The sequence below is a fragment of the Papio anubis genome, chromosome 1 (genome assembly GCF_008728515.1).
Source record: "Papio anubis isolate 15944 chromosome 1, Panubis1.0, whole genome shotgun sequence".
In the NCBI taxonomy this organism is placed as follows: domain Eukaryota; kingdom Metazoa; phylum Chordata; class Mammalia; order Primates; family Cercopithecidae; genus Papio; species Papio anubis.
The window spans coordinates 54,186,762-54,197,370 of record NC_044976.1 but is presented as its reverse complement, the minus strand read 5'-3'; positions in this window follow the sequence as shown (position 1 = coordinate 54,197,370).

Sequence of the window (10,609 nt, the reverse complement as noted above, 5' to 3'; positions counted from 1 at the left end):
AGAACCTAAGCTATGGAGGACTGTGAATGCTAATGTAAGGACAAGGTTAAAAGACAACGACTTCACTAAACACAGAACTTTATTCTTCTCCCCCATAGTCTGTTCATACCCACACTGGCTACTTTTTTCCTGCCCAGTGGGTGAAAGCTAAGGCAATTCTCTTAATCGTTCTGCTCTTTATTTTTAATCTCAGCAATTAAAAAAATCCCAGCTGCATGTAAGAGTCAAACATTTCTACTTGAAAGTTAAAACATCTTTTCACAAATCTGAGGAGTCAGTGTCTTTTCTGTGTCTGGTCCCCTGGTTCACTTTTTCTCCCCATCTTGTTAGCCCAGAATGTAGGCGGGGTCACAAGAGGAAAAAAAAAAAACTTTCTGATTGGTATGGCTGTGATTTGCCATCGGTGCCCTCTGGGATTGGCAAATGTTCAAAGCTGACATTTTCACTCGTGGGCTGCTTTTGTGGACACTCCAGTGATTACCTTTTGGGAACATTCAACAGTTTTTTGTTTTTTTTTTTAATCAGAAAGTATTAGTTATCTGTGATCTCACAGGTATTTGTAAAATACCCCCAAACTTAGCAGTTTAAAACAATAAACATTATATCACACAGTTTCTGTGTTCAGGAACCCAAGAGCAGCTTAGCTGGTTTTGGCTCAGGCTCTCTCATGATGCTGCAGTCAAGCTGTTGGCCAGAAATGCAATCATCTGAAGGTGTGGCTAGGGCTGAAAGATGTTGCCAAGATGGCTGCATTCAAATGGCTGTTAGTTTGAAGGCTCAGTTCCTAGCTGTGTGAATCTCCTCTTAAAACTGCTCCCGTGTTTTCATGACATTGCAGCTGGTTTCATCCAACACTTTCACCCAACCTCATCATGAAGTCCTTTTGAGTCACGTCTCATACTCAACCTTGTCACTCCAAAAGAACACATGGTTGGCATTTATGGGAAACATGTGGCTTTGGGCCAGACACCAGGGGAGTGAGGCTTGCTCCCAAAATAGCCCCTTATCTTTACTCCACCATTAGGGAAATAGCAAAATCTCTTGTCCTTAATACTTCTAGATGTGAGTCAAGAACAAGGTTCAGGGAACACATGCATGTCTCTTGGATGGACTTTTTTAGGTCTTCACTAGCTGCTATGATTTAAATGTGTCCCCTCCAAAATTCAAGTGTTAAAACTTAGTGGCCAATGTGATAATATTAACAGTTGGGGCATTTAAGAGGTGATTAAGTCGTGAGGGCTTCCCTTTCTTGATGGGATTAAGGACCTTCTAAAAGAGGCTTTATGCAACATTCAGCTCTTGCCCTTCTGTCTTCCACCAAGTGAGGACACAGCCTTCCTCCCCTCTGGAGGATACAGCCAAAAGATGCCATTTTGGAAGCATGAAGCACCCCTCACCAAACAACCAAACTTTACACTGCCTTGATCTGGAACCTCTCAGCCTCCAGAAATATGAGAGAAAAATTCTATTCTTTTATAAGTTACCCAGGCTCAGGTATCTTGTTATGGCAGCATAAACAGGCTAAGACAAAAATGATTACCAGGAGTTGGGTGTCACTATAACAAATACCTAAAAAATGTGTTATTGACCTTGGAACTAGGTAATGCGTAGAGGCTGAGACAGCTTTGAAGTGAATATTAGAAGGACCCTAGGTTACCATGAATGGGCCATTAAGGGTGATTCTGATGCAGGCTCAGAAAAAAAGCTGGAGAGAGAGTTTCAGTTGTCTTAGAAATTACCTAAGTGAATGTGATCATAATACTGGTAGAGATATGAATAGTAAAGGTCATTCTGATGAGGTCTTAAATGGAAATGAGGACTGTCTTATCAAATTAGAGGGATGGTCATCCTTGTTACCAAGTGGCAAAGAGCTTGGATGAATTGTGACTGTGTCCTGGGACTTTGTGAAAGGCAGAACTTTAGAGTGATGAACTGAAATATTAGGTGGAAGAAATATCCAAGCAGACAGTGTTCAGGGTGCTGTGCAACTTCTCTTAACTGCTTATAGTAAAATGTGAGAAGAGAAAATATTTAAAGACAAACTTTATAATTAAAAAGTAAGCATAACTTAAAGATTTAGAGAATTCTAAACCTGGCCATATAAAGAAAAAACCATATGTAGAACATAAAACCAAGGGTATGGCCAAGTGACTGTTTGATAGTGGTTAATATGGGTAGAAGAAAGCCAGATGCTATTCACCAAGACAATGGGAGAATAATCTCAAAAGCATTTCAGATATCTTCAAGTCTGCTATGCCCATCACAGGCCTAGAGCACAAGAGCCTTGAGGGTAGAACAGGTTTTGGTGGGGTGGGGAGCCAGAACAACTGTGAGACCTTAGGACTTACAGCCCAAGACTGCCTAATGTCTTCTCCATTCCCTGCATTTTGGTTCAATACTCCTTGGCCTCTAAGCCAAGGTACTCCTGTGGCTCAGGTGAGCCTGGATATGGCTCAGGCTACCACTCTGAAAGGTACAAGCTGTAAAACTTGATGACATCCACATGGTGCTAATTCTACAGGCTTGCAAAGCGTATATACTGTGGAAGTACTGTTTACCTCCACCTAAGTTTCAAAGGATGCCTCAGTGAGCTCAGGGCCCAGACAGAGAATGGTCACTGGAGGGGGGGCCCTGAAGAAAGCCTTCCTAGGATAAAGCTTTGTGGATCCATGTTGGGAGGGACACCTCTAGACCCCAGAGCTGTAGGGCCACCAGCATGCAACACCAGCCTGAAAGAGTTTCTGGCACCCAACTCCAACCTGTAAGGGCTACTGTGTGGGCTGTGCCTAGTAAAGCCATGGGGCATGGTCCCATGGAGTCTTGGGGACCCAACCCCCACCCCAGTGTTTCTGGAAGCCAGAACATGAAGTCAAGAAAATTATTCTCAAGCCTTAAGACAATATTGTTTGCCCACTTAGGTTTAGGACTGATTTGGGATCTGTTACCCCTTTCTTAACTATTTCTCCCTTTGAAATAGGAATGTCTATCCTATGGCTGTCCCACCATTACCTTTTAGAATCATATAACTTGTTTGATTTCATAGGCTCATAGCTACAGGGAAATTTGCTAAAGGATGAATTGTGCCCTGAGTCTCACCCATATCTGATTTATGTAAGACTCTATACTTTAGACTTTTAAGTTGATGCAAGAATGAGTTAAGACTTTGGGGGCTATTGGGATGCAATTAATATATTTTGCATATGAGAAGGACATTATTTTGGAGAGTGGGCAAAATGCTATAGTTTGAATGTGTCCCCTCCAAAATTCAGGGGTTGAAACTTAATGGCTGATGTGATAGTATTAAGATGTGGCGGCCTTTAAGAGGTGATAAGGCCATGAAGGCTCCTCCCTCATGAATGGGATTAAGGCCCTTATAGAAGAGGTTTCACAAAGCATTTGGCTCTGTTCTGCCTTCCACCATGTGAGGACACAGCATTCCCCTCTCTTTGGAGGATGCAGCAACAAGCTGCCATCTTGGGAACAGAGAGCAGCCCTCACCAAATCATTAAACTTGCCTGCACCTTGATCTTGAACTTCTAAGCTTCTGCAACTGTGAGAAATAAATTGTTCGTTAAAAGTTACCCAGTCTCAGGTATCATATTAGCAGCACAAATAGACTAGGATACTAACCTTAAGATGAGAAAATATCCACAGAGGAGCCAGAGAAAAGAAAATGCCTCCGCATTCAAAAAACTTTCTTCTAAGACCAATACACACCTCTAGGGTATAGAAACAATTGAGGTTGAACAGGCCAAGAGTCACAAAAACCCCCTTTGGTTGCCATCTTTGTTAGGCCTGTGTAGAGTTTTCACCAACTGTTTTGTACCCAACTATCAAAAGCTTCATCCAAAACTGAGACAGAATCCACTACATTTGAATGTGGTTATACCAGGATGAGGATTTCATCAATTCCAAGTGTCAGCCCAGCTCTGCACTTTGTAAGTCATTTGGCTTCAGGTTTTCCCAGAAGCAAACCCTAAGATGAATTTGAGGTGCAAGTAGGTTATCTGGGAAGGAATGCCAGGAAACACCTATAGGGATGTAGAAAAGAAGAGAAAGAAAAGAAGGGAGCAAATAAACGTAGTATTATCAAATCAGAGACTGCCGTGGGCAACTGTGGCTCAATCCTGCTGAACTCTTAGAAACAGAAGAAAACACACCTATAGTTATCCAGTTTTTTTGCCATTTGGTAGAGGATATTTATCTACCAACTCCCTGTTCCTCATTGATTGAGGGTTGCTTCCTGGGCATTAATTTTCTGAAACTTCTTGCTTGCCCTTTCTGAAGGCTAAATACCATGCTACTCCAGGTAGGGTGGCCAACCATCTTTTGCTTAGGACTGAATGGCTGAAATGCAGAACCTTTATTGCTAAAATCAGGACAGTTCCAAGCACTCTAGGATGGTTGATTACCTTACCCCTAGACAAGACATTTTGAATATTGGTAGAAACAGACTTCTTCATGTAGAAGTTAGTGCCAAGGAGATATATTCTGGGTAACAGCAACATCAAGAGAACATGGAAATTTTGGAATAAATCTTTTATTCTCCTAATGTTTTTCTTCTTAAACTAATCCCCACTTCTCTGAATACAAAATCCAATTAATAATCCATTGCTTCAGATATCTTGGCAGGTGCTGGAAATAGAAGCAGCCAGAAGTCCATATCTCTTCCTTTAGATTTTAAAGGCCTAAGTGTATTGAAGAGAGTACACAGGTATCTGTGGGGAGGAGGAGAGAGGGCAAAAACAAAGGAAAGTTTGAAGACAGTCATCAGTTCTTTGTTTTCAGGTCTTAGTGTTACCTAATGGTAAGGCCCATGGAGACAAATCAGCAAAAGGGGATTGTATTCTAGGCACAGGAAATACTGCTTTCATAGAGGTTACATGATATTTGGTAAAGGCAGAAATATCAAACATTAAAATATAAGATATTGGCCAGGCATCGCAGCTCACACCCATAATCCCAGTACTTTGAGAGGCCCCAGGTTGGGAGGGATCGCCTGAGCCCAGGAGTTTGAAGTCACCCTGGGCAATATAGGGACACCCCACCTCTACAAAAATCTTTGAAAAATTAGCCAGGTATGGTGGTGCATGTCGTAGTCCCAGTGACATGGGAAGCTGAGGTGGGAGGATTGCTTGAGTCTGGGAGGTCAGGGCTACAGTGAGCCATGATTGTGTCACTGCACTCCAGCCTGGGGGAGAGAGCAAGACTATTTCAAAAAAAAAAAAAAATAGATATTGATGTGTGCTAGAAAGAAAATAAAATAGCATGACAGGGGAAGAGTTATATTATTGGTCCTGAAGTCTTCTCAGAAAACATACTTGAGCTAAGAGCTTTCATGAAGACAAAAGCCAGTCATGAGAAAATCTGGTGAGTTGGTCGATAGACAGAGAAGACCTCCCTTGTCCTTGACTTGCATAAGACTTTGGGACCATTCCACAACACTTGGCAGAATAAAGCCCCAATAATAGTTAAGACTTATATTCTTACCAGCTCAGTTGGATAGAAGTTCAATCAAAATGAAGTTTAAGGGGAAAACAAAACACAGTAATATACAGTTTTGCACACCTGAATGGATGAACTGCTTCATTCAGAAAGAAAATTGCATATGAGAAATGTGAAAACATTTAGTGACAGATACATTTAAATATCTATATGTTAATCTAACTACATTGAATGTAATCCTCACTAAAACAATATAAACTTAATGTTAGTATCTCCAATTCACATGTAAAGAAAATGAGGATCAGAGTAGTAAAGGAACTTACCCAAGTAACACAGTTGAGAGCCCCATTTGTCGATAAAATGCATTGTTTCTCTATAAAACCCACTATTTTCCCAATTTGCCACCTCCTCCTCCTCCATCCCCCTCCATCCCTAATCACTGAACCTCTCTAGACCCCAAATTCCTTTTACCTACTTGTCTATTTATCTAATATTGAGTTTCTACTGTGTGCAAGGCTCTGTATTAGGCACAGATGAAGGCATGTAATTACACATGAACATGATGTAGTTCCTGCCCACAAAGAGCCTGAAATGCAGTAAGGTAGACATTCTCAAACACAATGCTTTTTTAAATTGTGAATGAAGGGTAAAGTTGGGGTGCAAGGTGATGGTGGGGAGTTGATATGCTAAATGTGAACACAGACTACCATAACTTAGCTACCCACTTTCCATACTGACTTGGAGCCACTTTGAAGATTATTCCCAGCTTACATGGTCCATTGCACAGTTGTTTTGGATGTAGGAGTCAGAATGGGCTATGCTGGAAAGTTACTTCTAAATATGTGTCCTGCAGTGTGGAGAGAATTCAGGCAATCCTAAGGTGCCACTCCAGCCAACTTTTCCAGCCTTATCTCCTGCTATTCTCCTCTCTAAACCCTAATTTTCAGGCCAACCTATTAGGTTGGTGCAAAAGTAATTGCAGTTTTTGCCATTATAATAATTTTATGCTTCTTTATAATGGTGTTCTAAATTATCTCTCTTCCATGTTTTTCCCCTTCTGCTAAAACCAATCTGCTCTATTCCCTGGAAAAGAAGACAGTGCAGCATACTTGCTGGAATTCCTGCAGTCAAAGGCAGGGCAAGGTGTAGTGTGAGGGAGGGTAGTCCTAAACTCAGAATACATAGACCTGAATTCAATCTCCTGCAGTGAGGCTTATAAGTGACATGCTGAAAAACTTTCTCTCTGGACCTCAGTTTCCTCATCTGCAAAATATAAAGTAAGCCCTGCCTATCTGTCAGGGCAGCTGCAAGACTCAAGATAATGACTCTAAAAATACTTTGCATATTGTGAAGCAATCCCTTATGCATGTTTTTGCTTATGCAAACGTAAGGGATTGTCATTAGTATTCAGAATTTTTCTAACTGATGTGTTTTTGCAAGAGTTTGGCTAGAAACATGATGAAGATATGTCCCAGCTGAGCAGCTTCTTCCACTGCAGCTTCATCCAATAGCCACAAAGGGGATAGAATCAGCTTTTTATGATTGTTTTTCACATAGTTGGAAACATTTCAAAGCATCAGACTTTCTTTTTCTTTTAGCAAGCTCTGCTTTATTTGCATTCAGTCTACTTCCAGTGCATAAGGAACATTGAAAATTTATGGTTTCAAAGTTAAAATTGTAAAATAAAAAGATATATCTTCAATTTTTTAAAAGACTCAGAATTTGCAAAGAATTTATGTATCACTGACAATACTGATGGGACACATTCAAAAGGAGAATTGAGGAAGTAATTTTGGTAAAACAGGAAGTTTTTCTAGGCTGACAATGAAGTGTAAAGCTTTCTCCTTGACTGTTGGAAAAACCACAACTTAGGTCTAATCAATTAGTCAATAAATCCTTGAGTAAACAAACAAGAAAGAAAAAACCCAAAACTTATAGAAGAATATTGCTAAGTGACAGATACTGGAGAAGGAGCAGTTTAGGGGACAGTATGATGAATTCACTCTGGAGTATACTGATTTCAAAATTCCTTTGAGAGAGGCCATATTGGAGTTTGGATACACAAAAGTAAAACTAAAAAGTGATGAGCAGAGCTGAGATACAAAGACAGCAGATATTGGCAAAGATATGGATGGAAACTCCGGGAGTGGAGATGGTGCTTGAAGTGGAAGAGTTGCCATCTACTAGGGGTCAGGACAAAGATGAGGATCCAGCAAAGGAGGCTCAGGAGAAGAAGCCAGAAAGGTGTTAAAGTCAAGGGAATGTGGTGTCACATAGGTAAGGCAAGAGTAAATAAAGACAGAGGGGCCAGTGTTCAACAGTGATAAGTTCTTCTGATAAGGCTAGTACAATGGTAACTGGTTGTTCACTGGGTTCAGCACCAGGAAGGTAAGTCTAGTGATAGCTGTTTTGGTGGAATTATAAGAAAGAACCAGATTGCAGTGGGTTGAAGAAGGAATGAAAAATGAAGTGGAGACAGGGCATAGACAGTTTTGTCAAGAAATTCAGCACTGAAGAGAAGGAGAGAAAGATGTCAGTATCTGGAGGTATATGTGGGCTTCAGAGAGTCTTTTATAAATTGAAAGAGACTGAAGCATGCTTGATTATGGATAGCGAGGTTCCAGTGGATGGCCAGCCATATGCAGAAAACTAACATTGAACTTTCTTACAGCTTATACAAAAACATGTAAAACCCAAAACTATAAAACCCTAGAAGAAAATCTGGGCCATACCATTCAGGATATAGGCACAGGCAAAGATTTTATGACAAAAAAACATCAAAAGCAATTGCAACAGAAGCAAAAGTTGACAAATGGGATCTAATTAAACTAAAGAGCTTCTACACAGGAAAAGAAACTATTATCAGAGTGAACAGGCAGCCTATGGAATGGGAAAAAACTTTTGCAATTGATCCATCTGACAAAGGTCTAATATCCAGAATATATAAGGAATTTAAGCAAAAATTTACAAAAAAAAAACCATAAAAAAGTGGGCAAAATACATAAACAGAACACTTCTCAAAAGAAGACATTTATGCAGCCAACAAACATATGAAAAAATGCAACATCACTGATCATTAGAGAAATGCAAATCAAAATCACAATGAGACACCATCTCACGCCATTCAAATGGTGATTATTAAAAAGTCAAGACAACAGATTCTGGCGAGGCCGTGGAGAAACAGGAATACTTTCACACATTGGTGGGAGTGTAAATTAGTTCAACTATTGTGGAAGACAGTGTGGGGATTCCTCAAAGATCTAGGACCAGAAATACCATTTGATCTAGCAATCCCATTGCTGGGTATATACCCAAAGGAATATAAATCATTCTATTATAAAGATACATGCACATGTATGTTGATTGCAGCACTATTCACAATAGCAAAGACATGGAATCAACCCAAATGCCCATCAATGATAGACCAGATAAAGAAAATGTAGCATGTATTCACCATGGAATACTATGCAGCCATAAAAAGGAATGAGATCATGTCTTTGGAGGGACATGGATGGAGCTGGAAGCCATCATCCTCAGCAAACTAACACAGGAACAGGAAACCTAACACTGCATGTTCTCATTTATAAGTGGGAGCTGAACAATGAGAACACTTGGACACAGGGAGGGGAGCAACACACACTGGGGCCTATCAGCGAGGCAGGGGAAGGGAGAACATCAGGATAAATAGCTAATGCATGCAAGGCTTAATACCTAGTTGATGGGTTGATAGGTGCAGCAAACCACAATGGCACACGTTTACCAGTGTAACAAACCTGCACATCCTGTACATGTATCCCAGAACTTAAATTTTAAAAAAAGAAAGTACAGTTGAGAGGGAAAAATTGAAGACACAGGGGGAAAGAGGCATATGATTTCCAAGAATACAAAAGAAGATGGAAACCAAAGCATAGATCAGGATTACCTATCCCTCCTGATGGTACAGGGAGGCAATAATACCTGAGTCAAGCTACCTAAAAGATGAGCAAAATTTCTCCATGTAAGGGGAGCAGATGAAGAAAATAGGGCATTCTTTATCCAGTGCTCTTCTCAGTTTCAGCACTGTGGACTCTTAAACTTGCTTGACTTGAATGGAAGAAAGTGCTCCAGGGTAACATTTTGTGCAGTTGTAATTTTTCTAGACCCATTTTTATAAATAAAATGTAGATTTACCAATAGACACTGCAGACTCCAAAAGGAGAGAGGGAGGAAGAGATTGTGAAAAACTACCTATTAGGTCCTATTTTCTCTGTTTGGGTGACAGGTTCAATTACAGCCCAAACCTCGGCATCACACGATACATTCACGTAGCAAACCTGCCTATGTATGTCTTGAATCTAAATTTTTTCTTGAAATGTGAGTTTACTTACACAAGGCTTATATTGTGTGTCTCCACCCAAGGCATATTTTTCATCTGGGTTATTTCCTTTAGAAAATGTGCAGTCAATGGTAGTGACTCTTAACTCCCAGGTGTCTGTAACCATTTATATAATGCAATGGATTTCCTCACTCCCTGTCACATTTCCTCTATATTTCATAAGTGAATAGTTTCCTTATAATCATAGTAGTGCTTAATTAGAACCTGTCCATCTCAACTGAAAGGGACAACTTGGCCTTTTAGGTGATCAGGTCTGAGCTCACTTGATGAAAAATATCTTTCAGTGGTAAGAAGTTGGGAATTTGGTCTGGATAGGGAAGGAAGCTTAAGATGCAGAATATTCTGTGACATGCACTATCCACAAAGAAAAGCAAGCTGTGAAAAGCAATTTATTTTTTAAAAGTTAATTGTTACCAAAAACTCAATACACATAAAAAATTCACTTGACAGATAAACGCATGGCATAAGATTCAAACTATCTAGTAAGTTTGTTGAAATGAAGTAACATTTTCCACTACTCAATTAGCAATATTTTTTAAATACTAATAACTAAAGTTAATAAATATATGGTTAAACCAGTCTATCCAATCATGCTAAATATCAAGGTAAATTGAATTAATTCTTGTGGAAAGCAATCTGGAACTATGAAATGAGATCTAAAAAGTTTATATATTTTGACCCAGTATTTCTCCATAAGGGAATTTATTGTACAAAAATCTAGATGATACAAAATATATATACATATGTATGTATATTCTTTAGATCCAAGCAATCAATCATTGAGCAAAC